Source organism: Hippichthys cyanospilos, chromosome 3, assembly GCF_059441005.1.
Source record: "Hippichthys cyanospilos isolate Australia breed blue-spotted pipefish chromosome 3, RoL_Hcya_1.0, whole genome shotgun sequence".
Classification (NCBI taxonomy): domain Eukaryota; kingdom Metazoa; phylum Chordata; class Actinopteri; order Syngnathiformes; family Syngnathidae; genus Hippichthys; species Hippichthys cyanospilos.
The window spans coordinates 20824811-20837677 of NC_142371.1; the positions used below are offsets into that span (position 1 = coordinate 20824811).

General features: G+C 43.4%; 1 protein-coding gene across 5 annotated transcripts in view; it reads left to right on the forward strand.

Annotated features, from left to right (window-relative positions):
- LOC148426224 (uncharacterized) overlaps window positions 1-12867 on the forward strand; it is a 304347-nt gene that overhangs the window by 62323 nt on the left and 229157 nt on the right. The window lies entirely within an intron of this gene.

Below are 12867 nucleotides of genomic sequence, written 5' to 3' on the forward strand. Positions count from 1 at the left end.
CCGCCGTGCCCCCCCCACACACACACACACCTCACCCTCCTTGTGTGTGTTTAACTTTAGTGACATGCAGCTGCTTTGACAAAGTGCTTTGTTTCGGAAAGCCAAATCAATCGAATATTTGGACATTTATTATTTATTAGCTTTATTAGCTAGCTTTTTGTTCCAAGTACCCCCCCCCCCCCAAAAAAAAAAAAAAAAAAATTACTGTAGCACTACAAGTACAGTACCACCATTACAACTAACAGTAAAATAACAAGTGGCAAACTGCTATGGTAAATGTTCTTTCAAAATTATTACATTAAAATTATTGTATATAAATTAGTATTTTTTTCGATATAGTAACAAAAAAAAACTGCTTCTGTGGTAATTTATAGATACCGAAAAAATGACTTCATACCTAAACAAGTGCTAAAAAAATGGTTGTTAAATATAACATGAGTGTATACAGTAGGATTTAGAAGTTAAATACAACTAAACTGTATTCAGGCAGTGTTTCGTTCACATAAAATATTTTAAATGTAACCTTGCAAGATAAAAGTCTTACTTTTTATTTTGGTTTTTTTAAGTCACCCTCTTCCTGTCAGTAATTTTGACCACGATATTGATGGATATAAGTCGGAAATGTCGTGATTACAGGATGTTTAAATTAAATGTGTCTGGCGTCACATAGACATGCTAATTTCCTTATAAATAAATATATAAAAAGAGGCCGTATATATATATAATATATATATATATATATATATATATATATATATATATATATATATGTTCACTATATACCGTATACGGTATTCGACACTTGATTGCCTCTTCCCTCAAAATTTGACAGAAGTCACTTTTTTGATTGATTGTGACCAAAGGTTATCCTACACTTGAAATATTTTCAAGTGTTGGACAACAACGTCATTTCTGTTTGCTTGCTAGCAGGATCCGACACGCTTCTGTAAACGCTTTGCCCCGCAGCATTCTCTTCCCTCGTTTCTTTTTATCGTACTTTTTCTTTGTCGGCGGACGCTACGAGCGAGCGGGGTTTCCCGGGCTAATTTGTACGACTGAGCGCTCGTCCAGAAAGAAAGACCCGACTCCGGCCATTATCGTTTGATAGATAACTACTCTGCAGGTGCTCACGGCCTGCCGCGGGGTGTGGTTTTCAAGATGGAGGACATGTTTTTGCCCGCTGACATTGATGTAATACAAGCCAGAAGCAAAGGTGCTAATGTTTGTGTCGGGTCCACTCCATCCTGGCGGCTAGTGTCTCGAGTTGTGTTTTTTCTTCTTCTTTTTTTTTTTTGTCTAGTCGCAGCCTGCGAGGCGCTATTACAGAGAGAGTACGCCCACCTAGCACGAGTCATTAAAGTGAGTCTTTCGACAGGCCTCCGGGAAGTTAACACAACACACGCACTTGGAGGGACTTGCAAATCACCGGCCGGCCATTCTTGAGGTCTCAAAGTTGTTTTGTGACTGATTGGAGTTGTCTATATTAATTCCGGAAAAGGAACCAAAATGTTACCTTTTAACAGTTTACGACTGGTCTTGATTACAGTGGTACCTCAACTTACGAATGCCTCAAAAATCGAGGTTACCAAACGCCTCTTTGTTTCCAGCTACGGAAGAAAATTCCGAATACGAGAAAATTGTTGGCGTGTAAAAATGGGATTCAAGATTGGGATGTAATATGTCATCACAATCCTCTCTACCTCTGGAGCTGGAAATTCTTAAGCCTTTTCAAGTTTGACACGTCCGCGAGCGCCGCGCAGCTCAACACGGCAAAATGACGTCATTTCGGCAACCACGCCCTTTTGCGCGGGCCAGATTTTAGGCGGCGCATACCTTACGGAATTTCAAACTATTGCTTGTGGCAGTTTGCCGACGGAAACACCTTTATGATTCGGCTGACAAGGACTACCGTGACCTATATACCGGAAACATCTCCCAAATGCGTACTACTTTGGGCTGCTGAAAACAAACAGCTGAGAACTTCTTGTTGAATAAGCGCGTTGCTGAACAACACAGGAAGTATTGTTTTGTGTTTTGTTGTGTTGTATTGAATTGTAGAGAATTATTGTCACAGGTATAGCATGACTTTCATAAACATAAGTAAACTTACATGCTCAAACTTGTCCAAAATAATTATTGTTGCCCTTGTGGAATTGTAAATGATGCCTGGGTCACTGGAAAAGTAAAGAAAAATTCTACAAATAAGACAAACTTCTTTTCACGCACCAATAATATAACAGTGCCACTTAAAGGCAAAGAAATGAACTGCATCCACATCATCTACTGCTATATATAGATTTTCTTTTTTTTTTTTTTTTTTTACTTTTGGGTTCATCCTAGGGTTGGGGAGGAGAGATTTTTGCACCGAGTCAGCCATGTAAACAGCAACGTTTCATTTATTAGTTTCCAAGTTTTACTATAGAAAATATCCAAGTTGCGAAATTGAGTGTCTAGGAGCACGCAGTCAAACAATCAATGTTTGTAGTAAACAGTTCACCCGCTGGCGGAACTGTTGTTAGGGATACGGTTTCCAACGGGGACTAATTTGATGGGACAAGTATTGCTTATGTCCTATCTCTCACTTGGGATCTCCAGTATGCCAATAACACGCCTGTTTTTGGCTTCTTCATTTACTCCGCCGCCGATTCTCATTACCGATTGCTGGAATGTTACCTTTTTGGTCGTTATTGTCTAATGTGGCGTTGGGCTTTAGAACAATGTCACGAAGGGGACGGCGACAGCCACACGGTGAGATGCGGGCCTTCGGTAAACGAGCCGTTTCATTTCCTGGGCAGAAATCTAGCCGACAGAAAACTCATAGTTCATAAGGAATTGAATTTCCAATGCACCAAATGTAAGATGGCGTCCTTTATATGTACATGTTTGATGGTGGAAGGGCCTTTAATTTAAGTTAGCTATAAAAACAATGGTTTTTCCTTGACAATTGCACCATCTTGATAGAAGTTCGATAAATACGAATAAAGCAGGAAATGAAGCATTGGGAAACAATGTTTCCTAATTCGATGTCTGCAGTAGCTTCATGTGCGCGAGGGTCAATTGCTAGGTGAAAGCCGCCAATGTTTTTATTTTTCACGATTGTCCGCTACAGCCGCACGTTTGCTGTTCTCCGCAATATGGAGGCCGTATTCAACAAACGCGGTTTTCTTTGACCGTGCTTTTCTACTTGAAGAAAAACAAACAAAACATATTACGCTGACGTGTTGGCTGCTGGAATATGTTTTAATATGGGCAGAATATTTGGCCGAATGATCATCTTCAAGAAGGTTTAAAACTGGCATTTATCTTGCATTAGCCGAGCAATTTACGCAAGCGTTTTGGTTTTGGAGCGAAGGGAGGAGGAATGGAAAAAACACACAGCTTGCACTTAATTAGAGTAAATCCTTTTAGTGCAGTTTTTACTGCGTTTAAAAGCCAGAAACTTGACCATTAACCTCCAAATGGATGTGAAACCTGTTCCTCGTCTCTCCCCCCAAATGCTACGTTCCACAAAAAAAAGCCGGTAAATTGAAATGATGAGTTTTAAAATGTTTTTTTTAGGCTAACTCAATTAGCGTCGTGTTTTTTTCTCCCTCCCCTTCAAAGAGCGTCACATTAGCGCCAAGGCTGGTTATTATTTCCAGCCTGCACATCTTAACAAGGCATTTCCCAATGCCTTTCAACTGCCACCAAACTCCGAAAGCGCGCGCTCAATTATAAAAGCATTAAAGGGATTTAGGTACATTACACCACTTGATGGCATTCTGTTTGCTATTATGCTATCAGTGCTAACACCACGTGTTAAAAGCACTTTTAGTTGAGAAAATGTTGGAAAAACATAAACAAATCACCACGTTGACCTTTCCGTTCTCCCTCATGGCTGGTTTAACATTTTATGTAGCATGTGAATATTTGTTTGTCAACTTTTCTATTTTCTTGAATGCGTTTTTCGGGTAAAAACAGAAAAACAAACCAAAAAAAAATTGAATTCGTACTGTTATCGCATCGTGTTGGATACATGGGTGGTTGTGTAACAGTTATCCAAACTTCATGTCTCATGAGCGTGGTAGCTGAGCAGCCTGGCTGCTCCGGAAGCTGTTGCTGAAGCTTTGAATTCCCCGCCTGCTAAGAATGGTCCAGTGACTTTGATAACTGTAAGGGACTGACCTGAAGGAAGGGAGACTGCCCAAGACGGCTTGGGAGGGTGCAGCAGCATCGCGGCCGGCCGTTTGGGTGGCGGTTGCGGCGGCTGGACTTGGGACTCGGGTGACGTCGGCTGCGGCGCCTTGACTTGGGACTCGGGTGACGTCGGCTGCGGCGGCTTGACTTGGGACTCGGGAGAAGGCGGCTGCAGCGGCTTGACTTGGGACTCGGGAGACGGCGGCTGCAGCGGCTCGGCTGGCGGCTCGGGGGGGCGGGGGCAGCACCTCGGCCGGCGGCTCGGAGGGTGTCCCCGGGGCGCAGGGACAGGGACGCTCAGTCGCCGGGGCGGGGACGCTCTGCTGCTGGGGACTAGGGACAGGAACACTGGCTACATCAGCCTGCCACCGGGGAACTCGGGGAACACAGGACACACAAGGGACGGATTGGACCAAAACGGGGGAAGGTGCACGTGAAGGGTGCGGCTCGAGACTGGGTGAAAAAGACGAAGCACGATGTGACGCGGACTGACTGACTAGGGATGTGACTGCTATCGGAGGGTGTGACTCTGGACTAGGGTGTGCCAGGACACGTGCATGGGGACGGGAAAACCTCACAGTTTAAGGTAGTTCAAATCCACCTCACTGGAGTTTGCATGTTGTCCCCGAGCCTGTGTGGGTTCTCTCCAGGCACTCCGGCTTACCTCCCACACTCCAAAAACATGCATGGCAGGTGTATTGGACATACTAAATTGTCCTTAGGTGTGATTGGGTGCCTGAATGGTTGTTCGTCCCTGCGTGCCCTGTGATTGGCTGGCAACCAGTTCCGGGTGCCCGCCGCCTACTGCCCGCAAGCCTACGACCTTTGTGAGAATAAGAGTAAAATGGATGGATGGATTTGAGAAATATTCAATAGTGACATCCCTAAATATGAAGTATAAATGCAACAATTTTCTGGGGGAAAAATAATTATGGAGTATTTTAATTTTAGGAAAATGTAGACACCTTTAACTGCATCTACAAGAATACCACAAATGAAGAGAAGCGAGCGTCCGATCAGCATACACTGCTAGACCAAAGCGGCATTTAAAAAGCCGTCTTGAAAATTCATCACCTACAAAAGAGCACATTGACACGTCAAGCTGATGTTAAGTGCACCTGACACAAATGTTTTGAGAGAGAAAAAAAAAAACCTCTCACTTCACATTCTGTGTGTGTGTGTGTTTTCCCCACAGTGATATGATTTCAGACTGTCAGTTAAAAGCGGTCTCACCTCTCTTATCAGCATCACAGCTTTTTCACCCGTGAAAACAGGAGTTACTTGAGAGGGAGAAAAAACACACACACTAGGAGCAGGAGGGCGGGAGTGACTAGGAGAAGGGGGGGGGGGGGGGGGGGGGGGTTGGAGAGAGTACAGTGCCTTCAGGGAGAAGTTAATAAAGGAGGTGCAAGCTGGCTGGGGCTTGGCAGTGGTTCAGTGGGGGGAGTCCCGCCCTCGCCCCCTTCCCTGACACCCGGATAGCAGTTGCTAAACACACAATGCCTCGTGGCAAAACTAAGTCTTTCATTGACAGACAAGGAGTGTGAAGTGGAAGAAGCAGTGCGAACGGGAATCTACGAGAGGGAGGAAAGAACACAAAATGTGACTGTCGGCTCTCTCCAGAGTGCGGTGTTTCGAAACACAAGAAAGAAAAGCGGATGTGGCACTACTGATTACCGTAATTCCCCAAGTATAAGACGAGCTCTTGTTGTAACAACCTCAGCTTGCGCCAGCTGAGGTTGTTACATTATTTTAAATGAAAGAAGCGAGCAGGTTGAACCATCGTGCGAGTCCGTTCTTGCTCACACGCGTGAATATTATCAAAACGACGAGTGTTATGTAAAAGTAAGGATGTCACCGGCTGATTCAAGGTATAGGTGGAATTGTAGGGTAAAGCGAACCCCCGGGTTACGGCGTCCCTGGCTTATGTTTTTTTCAAAGCGGAATGCATCTTAAGTTTTTCGACCCCTGTTTACGTTTTTTTTTTTCCACTTTACGGCATCAACAGCTGTCATGGCCTTTGGGGTCGGCTGTGTTTATAAAATTTTACCTCCCTCTTCAGGCGTTTTTTTAGGTAATTGCTATAATTTTCTGTTTGCGTCAAACTGTACGCGCTACAACGCGTCACTAAGATGCTGGTCTTCTATTGTCGGGGTCACGGTGTCACTAAAACTACTACTACACTATTTTGTTACCAATTTCTAATATGCGTATGCAATTTTGATGTCTTTATTTGTGGTTTTATATTCATTAGCTAATTAGCATCTATTGCCCGCCATACGACGATTTCACCTTACGATCCCGATCCCAACCCCGGAACGGATTAATTTCATATTCCGGGGCTCCACTGTATTCCAGTTGACTCGTTTATTAAACACACCAGCGCCATCTCAAGGCAAACAATTGAACCGCATTCATATTGTCAACTGCTCCAATTAATATGATTAATTTAAAGGGTTTAGGACCGTTTTTTTTTTTTTTTTTTTTATTCTTTACATGATGTGCTTTGAATCCCATGATAATTATGCACAATTCCAGTATGTATTTGTTACAGTTTTTGATCTATTTTGATAATTTCTGAATATTATTCATTTAAAGCAGGGGTGTCAAACTTATTTTTATCGTGGGCCACATTGTAGTTTCTGTCATAGGGCCGGAATAAATCTAAAAATAGTCTAAAAAAAGCATCCTTAACAGTCATAGCTTAAATTTTGACCCCTGACTTTCTCTAAAATCCTGAAAATTTAGGACTTAAAAATAGAAAAAAGTCTCTAATAAACGCCGTTTTTGCTTGTTTACATTGTTACCTAGTTTTGAAATCAGAGACCGGTAAAAACTGTTCAAAAGATAGATCTGGAACAGATTTTTTTTTTTTAAGACAATCTGCAAGTTTAGCTAAAATCTTGACATCAAATCAGCATTTGTCGGGCCACATAAAATGATGTGGCGGGCCGGTTCTGGCCCCCGGGCCTTGAGTTTGACACCTGTGATTTAAAGGCTTTAGAGGCATTTTGGGGGGGGGTTGCTTGGAACTGACTGAGATATTCACATTTAAAAAGCGTCTCTACTTAGGAAAAAAAAATCGCGTTATGAAATTACTTTCAGAAGCAATCATTTCGTAAGGAGAGGTACTACCGTACGTATGAGTATGTACAAGGTATTGTTCCGTAGCAGGGCACAGAGGGAGAGGTTGGAGAAGAGAATGTAAATACACCCCCTCCTTCTTTTTCCTCCTGCGTTTGGGGGTGACCTTGCCCAGTGTAATTAAAGTGAAACACCTTGACTTGTCACCATTGCCTGAGACAGCTTAAATCTCCCTAATGTAAATGGAGGCTGCCGACGTGCTGCCGAGGCATGGCCGTGGAGGAGATACAAGCGTTGGTGATCCATCTCCCCGCGCCTCACCCCCCAAGTACAGTGCGTTCACACGCACACGCAGTTTCTATTTTTTCAGTCGCTGGCTTTCTGACAAAATATCCGTCTTATAAAGACTACCCAATATCCTTGCTTGATTCATTATAAAGAATGGACAAAATAGCCCTTGACGCCTGAATTTATTTGTGATTATTTTAAAAAAAAGTTGTTTTTTTTGGTTTTTTTTTTTGCTTTCATGGAAATTAAATTAGGTGCTAGCACACAAAACTGAGATACATTTAGGTATGGTGCAAATTAACGAAAAAATCACCTGTTCCCATCTCAGGAATAGATATACTTTTATTTATGTAATAGTTATTTTCAATGTTGGAAGTAACGCATTTCAAAAGTAATCTAATTACTAAATACGAGATACGAACAGGAAGTAAATATTTTCCCCCGATCTTGCGGTGTTTTTGGTGAATTCTTGGGGGTTACACCACTTTCAGTTTTAAAATGAATTGGAATGAGCACAGTTTTTGTGAGTAATATATTACACTACCGCGTTGCAGCAAAAAAATAATGCATTACAAAAGTAATGCAGAAAAATGGCCTTGGTCCTAAGATGGAGATCATTCAAAATGATCTCATGCATTACCTGAGTAATGTATCGTATTTTCCGCACTATAAGTCGCACCTCAAATCCCAGACGAAGCCCAGACTTCCCTCTCCCCGGCCACTTCATCCAGCTCTTCCGGAAGGATCCCCAGGCGCTCCCAGGTCAGCCGAGAGACATAGTCCCTCCAGCGTGTCCCGGGTCGTCCCCGGGCCTCCTTCCGGTGGGACATGCCCGAAACACCTCACCGGGGAGGCGTCCGGGGGGGCACCCTAACCAGATGCCCGTACCACCTCAGCTGGCTCCTCTCAACGCGGACGAGCAGCGGCTCGACACTGAGCCCCTCCCGGACGATCGAGCTTCTCACCCTATCTCTAACTTTTTCAATCACAATGTAGTAATACTCAAAGTAATAACAATAACTCAAATAATAAACTCTAAACCCTCAATAGCATAATAACTCAATGTCAATATGACCAACCTTGTTGAACTGTAAACACGCAAAAGAAACAGGTCAAGCTTACTTCATCAGTTCATTCCCCATTTACGAATCCTAAAATCAATATTGGTCCCTATATAAGGCGCACCTGATTATAAGGCGCACCGTCAGCTTTGAAAAAAAAATTAAGGCTTTTACTTGCGCCTTATAGTGCGGAAAATCCGGTAAATATGTGTGCCGGTGCCATTTGCATTGACAGTTAACTTATCTGTACGGCATGCAGGCAACCATCACAGCTCGTCTCTCCGCAACGTCGCATTTTTTTTTCCTGAAAAAACCCTCTGTGATGCACCAAGGCCGCGATAGCGGAGGTGCGAAGTAGCGAGGGATCACTGCCGAGTACTTTTTGCGGTGCGTGTGGGATAACTGTAACAATTAGGTGCCATGAATGGCCGCGCGCTCTTCAAATCCCCTCCGGAGATGACATGAAGGAGTCGCCTCCAGGTAAAAGGACGTTGAGCGCAGACGACACGGTCATAATCACGTTGCCCTGGGCCGCCTTCCCTTTGTCAGCCGTAGCGTAGCAACATTAAATTTTAAGTGCGAATGTGATTATCGCCCGGCATCCATTTTTAATGGGCTTTGCCTCTATGTGTTTTAGCATGCGGCGAGGCCCGGGCAAACGGGCTGACTCAGGCCGCTTTCCTGCTGATGGCGCATAATATTTCGCGCACACGAGCTGCTCGTGCCTCCTTCTCATCCCCGGCGCTCCTTCCCTCCTCATCCCTCCGTCCCTTTATCATTCCGAAGGGTTGAGAATGAAGGGGCCGAGGGAATGGGGCCCCTCCAGGGGTCTTGCTGGCCGGCCAGTTAGCAAGGGGGCAAGTCCCTTATGCCCTCTTGAGAGAGGAAAGTGTAAGACGAAAGAAAAAAAAAAAAAAAACCTCAGCCGGAATCGGGATGACTTATTTATGACTTCGATTTACGACGACGCTTGTTACGGCAGAAACGCAACTTGCCTACACCCCGCTAATTCCACTCGGGGTGTGAAAGATTGAGAAAAAAAAATAAAAACATGTTCGTTTTACAGAATTACGCAGTCCTTGCGGGATTTGCAGATTTGGCACCACTTTGCAACGTTGTCAAATCACAGCGACCTTATTTTTGCGTGTTATCATGCGCAGTCTCCATTACAAGATCTACCGCAGTTCTCCAAACATAGGACGCGCTTTTTTTCCCCTAAAAATGAACGTCAAAACTATGGGCGCGTCCTATAAACCGCAACTTTGTAGGATGCGTATTTTGCTTTTCAATATGATTGACAGAAAAAAATCGCTTGCCGACGAAGGATTCTGGGATACGTTTCTGTGACAAGGAGGTCACTATTTCAAGTAGCCCTTGGGTGCAGAGCAAACAGACAAGCTTCCCCCGATTGGCTCTTGGCCAGATAATGCAAGATAGAAGTTTTTGAATTCCCTAATTAAAGGCATTTTTACGAAATCAGCAATACTTTGTTTTACTTTTAGGGTATGTGACAGGTGAATTTTTTGACAAATTTGAATGGAGCCGTCACCTAAAATAGTTGGTCAAGTGGTTATAATTGAGAACAAATTATATCATGTGAAGCTTGATCAAGCCTCCTAGCGAACATGATTGCCAAATGCACTTATGTGCAATTTAACCAACATAATGGTTTATTGCTTTCTAAATACATTATGCACATTTGAAGATCATGTGAAAACCTGTAAGGACTGAAAACGTTCTTGCAGAAATGAAGCGTTGAACTTCTTTCACCATTTGAGTTTTGCCGAATTTTACTTTGGTAGGCTCGGCGGTAGAATGGCCGTCTCTCAGCGGAGAGGCCGTGGGTTCGATCCCCCGACCATCGTGACCATGTCGAAGCGTCCTTGAGCAAGACGCTGAACCCCGAGTTGCTCCTGGTGCTGCGTCATCAGTAGGTAAAGGACTAGTTAGTGAAAAGCACTTTATAAGTAAAAGTCCATTTCCCATTTACATGACTGGAAATTCGGGCCAATTACATAATATTCAGCTGTTGGTTATCATCGAAACAAGATCAAACATTTTCATCATTTCTAAAGTGTTCTTTACCATGATTTTGGTATGGGCCTACATGTTGTGTTGATTACTTATTGTGGACAAATATATATAAGTCAGGAAGTTATTGCTTTTTGATAATAGATCTCTTGAACCGAAAGACGGCACTTCATGTTGGTTTTTTGTTTGTTTTGTTTTGTTTTTGTGGACCAACGCAAATGAAGTTAGAAAGTTTCTAAATATGTGTAAATCAGACACTGGGCATATTGTAAAAAAAAAAAAAATTAATCCGAAAAATGCTTTGCGCTGGTTAAGGGCTTACTTGCTGAAAACGCATGTCACCGAAAAAAAGTTTGCGAACGACTGGTATCGAGCAACATATATGCGAAACGAAACTTGTTGGGTTGACTTCACCATGAAAAGCCTGACAGAAACGCCTAAAAGTGCCTGAAAAAGGCGATCAAATGTGTCCAACTCAGAAGACACTTTTCTGTATTACCCGCCCTTGATCATGACTTCTAAAAAAAAAAGGAAAAAACGACCCTTAATGAGTCTTTACTATATAAAATATCCAGTCACGCTGTAAAAAAACAAAACAAACAAAAAAAAACATGTCATCTTCACTCTTATTCCGACTTAATAATGCCTACAATGAAGGAAAAAGCAGGAAATAAAGCAAGAGTTCATGTGAAATCACAGAGGGGACGCGATAAAACCTGGAAATTAAACCAATATACCGTCCGTCCTGTGTGGCGATCAATAACATATTATTAACCGAGGGGCCGCGTGGAGCGACGGGCCGCAACTAAATGCATATATATTCATAATAACGGCGTTGAGATATATCATAAATAAAGGGGGTGGGAATAAATACCGAGAGCAGCTTTTATTAGCTGTCAGTCTTGCGCGCCGATACGCGGCCCGACTCGGCCGTCCGACTCGGTAACTGTCCGACGCCGGATCAAATTAGAGAGACTGACAGGCAATAAGAAATTGGTGAAGTTAAATGTTATTGCCGCAACCTGCCGCTCTTTGAATATCGCAGCCGGGGATGTCACCAGGTGCAAGAAGAGCCGAGGTAACTTTTATTAAAGCTGCGCTAACCCCTTTTCGCTCCCGCCACTCATTATTTCCCAGCGCAAGATTGCGATAAGCCTTTCGCCGTGACACTGACACACGCCGAAGATGCAAAAGCTATGCATTTTAACTTGCTTCTGCTAAAAGCTAATAGTAAAATACAGTGATCACTCGCTACTTTTAGAGCCATAGGTGTGGAACTCCAGTCCTCGAGGGCCGGCATCCTGCATGTTTTCCGGTTTTCTTTCCCCAACACACCTGATTCAAATGATTAGCTCATTAGCAAGTGCTGCAGGAGCTTCGAAATGATCCCAATCATTTGAATCAGGTGTTTTTGAGGGAAAAGGTTTGAAAACATGTAGGATACCGGCCCTCCAGGACTGGAGTTCCACACCAGTGTTTTAGACACTAAAAGTTAGTTACCCCTTTCCGTCCTTTGAAGTCTCACGGCAGCTGCGGGCATATAGAAGGTTTTCACCGACGTCACATTGTGGGGGGGTGACCCGGAAGCGCCGCCATTACGGAGGGACTCCACAAACGGAGTGCAATACCTTCTCTGGTATCTGGGACGGATGCCCGACTAAAAAGCCAAAAAAAAACAAAACCTTAGGAAAGACTGTCGCGGACGCTAAGTCATACGTTGAAGGATTCAGAACACAAGAGGAGGCTCGGTATGTGGAAAAATTAAAAGATTTAAAAGGAGGAAATTTATGACGAAAAATAGCAAAGACGATTTGCTACATATCTGAATACGGTTTCAAAGTGGACCGATTCAATGCGCTTGCGTCATTGGGTCAATCTGTTTTTAATATTCGAGACAACAATATTGATCAAAATTGGATTTTTTTTCCCGTGCAGCTATAAGCCAAACACCATATTTACTGTGCGTATAGTATAAACATTTTCCTGCATTTTTCCATACGCTCCACTTGACCTACTGCTCTCGCTTCTTCTGAAGGTCAGATAGAAGTTCTTCAAGAAACACTTCAACAGTCATTTTTGCCCCCCATCATTCAGGGACAAAAGTATCTCTTGTTACCTTTTCCACCCCCCCACTTTATACTGCCTTGGAATTTAGAAGGAGAAAAAAAAAAAAGGCCGCATCTTCTCGGGACAATGACGGGTCCTTGGAAAGGAGAGGGCCCAGATG